Source organism: Trichosurus vulpecula, chromosome 1 (genome assembly GCF_011100635.1).
Source record: "Trichosurus vulpecula isolate mTriVul1 chromosome 1, mTriVul1.pri, whole genome shotgun sequence".
NCBI classification, from domain to species: Eukaryota; Metazoa; Chordata; class Mammalia; order Diprotodontia; family Phalangeridae; genus Trichosurus; species Trichosurus vulpecula.
Genome location: NC_050573.1, coordinates 484,875,056 through 484,878,136, shown reverse-complemented (window position 1 = coordinate 484,878,136; position 3,081 = coordinate 484,875,056). Strand labels below are relative to the sequence as shown.

The 3,081-nt window shown below is 36.9% G+C and overlaps 1 pseudogene; it reads right to left on the bottom strand.

Moving 5' to 3' along the window:
* Positions 1-521: 521 nt before the first annotated feature.
* On the bottom strand, positions 522-1,112 carry LOC118833932 (annotated as a pseudogene).
* Positions 1,113-3,081: the final 1,969 nt, after the last annotated feature.

The following is a 3,081-nucleotide window of genomic DNA, read 5'->3' as shown; positions in this document are numbered from 1 at the left end:
GGAACTTCCTACACATTCACATTATTAAAGTTTTCCAAGATATGATATGGGTAGGACCTAAAGCTAAAAAGTATGCTTTATTTTGTATACTTTACAAAACCTCTCACCCTTTTAATAATAAAAACATCCTCTTGAAATATTTCTTCTGAATAATCCATATACTTTTCTTCTTTGGATTTTGGAAAATATATTTAGTCTGAAAATGACGTTATTTCCACAGAGGAAAATACATACATACATACGCACACACATATTCAGATATTAACATCTTAAAGCATTTTTAGAGGTTTGTTTTTAGTTTGCAGTTCGAATGAGAGGAAGTTTAAGAACTGATAAATGCATAGAAGAGCTATTTACCATCTCAAATCTCCAGATTAGGACATAATGTCAATCTCCAAATTTCCCAATGATTGTTCTTTCTTCTCTGTCCTTTCTTCAGTCTTTTTTTTTTTGACAGTATGTCAAGTTTTATTGTATAAGCCAAATAGAAGGGTACTAGGTACAAAGGAGATAGGGGAGGATCATTTCTTAGTCTCCTCCTCCTTGGACAAAGTCTTGTTGAGCGCTTAGCCTGCAGACGCTCTTCCCGACGCTTTTGTGCTTCCTTAGTCTTGGACCGGCGAGCTTTGGCCTGGTCAGCCAAGAGCTTCTTCCTGGCCTTGTCTGCCTTCACTTTATGAATGTGCTCCACGAGGATCCGCTTATTCTTGAACACATTTCCCTTCACCTTCAAGTACAGGCTGTGATGCATGTGGCGGTCAATTTTTTTTTTTTCTGGATTCCTGGTATCTTCGGAGCAGACGGCACAGAATCCGCATTCGCCTCATCCATTTCACCTTCTGGGGCATACGAGCATTGGCTTTACCCTTTCTCTTACCAATACCCATGTACCTGCCCTTCCATCAAGCCAGAGTATTTTTCCAGCATCTAGCACGAGAGTGCACAGTAACAGGCTTCCGGATGATCAGCCCATCTTTAATTAGCTTCAGGATCTGCTGACGGGAATTGGTGTTGGCAATTTCATGGGTTGCATTGGGGTCAAGCCATACCTTCTTCTTTCCACATCGAGGGACACTAGAAGCAAACCTCTTCTGAAGCCTGAGCATACTCATGGCTACAGCCAGAGCAGAAAAGGAAAAGGGAGAGAACCTAGTCTTTATATTTCTTAAGTTTATCATAAAATTAATTATACATTAACAAAAACATGGATTGCAACAGTCAGCAAAACAGAATCATATATACAATGCTTTTCACTGTTGAAATTAATGCTCAATTTGTGTCTACATGACACCAAACAACAGTTTAAAATTCTTCCCCTTCAAAACACACAATTTCTTGAAGTGAGATTATTTTAGCACCATATAGATATAGCCTTGAATGACCTCTCACATAATAAAGGACTGCATTTGAAGTAGATTGGCTGCCAATCCATTCCCACCTTCAATCAGTCTGGATATTTGGTGTTAGTCTGTGTCTACAAAGAACTATTAGATTGATCATTTTGACTTAATAAAAATCAATTCAATCCAATGACCAATTTGGCTGCTTTGTCATTGAACTGACTAGTCATTTTGGTACAATATCCTTCATGGCCTTTTTCAGTCACAGTCCTAATCACTATAGACAGTTCAGTTCTAAATAGCTAAAGGCTATCTCATAAAGCAGATTAGGGAATTTGAAAGTACAGGCTATCTGTGAAGACTTTAAAAGATAAAAGAAAAAGAATGTCCTTCTTTCAAATATACTCAAATATAAGTTCCACTTCTAAAATATGCTGTCATTCCTATCTCTTCTATAAATACACAGGAGATGGAACATTTTCCAGACAGATAATTTTCCTAGTCTTGTTCTATTCTTATATGTGTACCCAAATGAAACAGAGATGGTCCTTAACAAAAAACAAAACAAAACAAAAGCACAGAACATATTATTAGAAAAAAAGATTAATAGGCTATAAATAATAGTGCACACACAGATTATTAAACTTTCAATCTGGACTCGATTTAAATATATTTATAAGACTCTGGCATAGCCATTGGCCCTGGTTGTCCCTAATGTTTCAAGACCTCTGTTAAAAAAACACATAATGGAAATGTTATGAATAATAGAACGCATGTGACCTTCTCCTCTATAACTGGGAATACTACCTAAGCAATTGGATTCCATGTGAGAAATTGATAATGATGAAACTTTGAAAAAGAAAATATTACATTGAATAGCTTATATATTACATTCATTGTAAAAACATATGCTACATTTTAAATAGCTGATTTCCCTAGCCCCCAAAAACCACAATATCCAGTTTCACCTCGATTAGGTATTAAACTTCTTTCATATTTAAAAGTCTGTTGGACAAAATGACAGAAATTTAACTATTCACTGTTCCCCCATGTAATCTTGAAGACCATCAAAAACGAATTTTAAGCTTGTATAACAAAGTACATATCCAGGGCAATATGTTCAATAAAATCCCAAACAAGAAGGGTAGAAAATTCAGTCTCTACTCCTCATGGGTTCTCAGTGAACTCTAACTATACCCACTTAAAGGACAGATTCATTGTCACAGAGCTGTGGATATTTAAAGAAACAGAAGGCAGCTATTTATTTACTTTTTTGTTTTGTTTTTGGCAGGGCAATTGGGGTTAAGTGACTTGCCCAAGGTCACGCAGCTAGTACACGTGTCAAGTGTCTGAGGCCGAATTTGAACTCAGGTCCTCCTGACTCCAGGGCCAGTGCTCTACTCACTGCGCCACCTAGCTGCCCCAGAAGGCAGCTATTTAATCATGTTTGGGTATCACCTTATATAAGGAAACTCCTAGCCAATCTTTTGAGCAGCTACATGGGTCTGCTACATGGATCTGCTACAGACCTCTTTTCAACAATCTAATCTAATCTAATATCTCACTCCTCACTGATTCTCCATAGTAATAAAAATTGCTAACATTTCAAAAGTACTCTGATTCACAAAATGTTAAATATAGATTATCCCATTTGAACTGTGCAACAATTTTATGAAGTATTTTAACCTTTCTGTACAGATGATATGGCTGGTGGTGGAGCATGCTGCCCCATGCAACTATC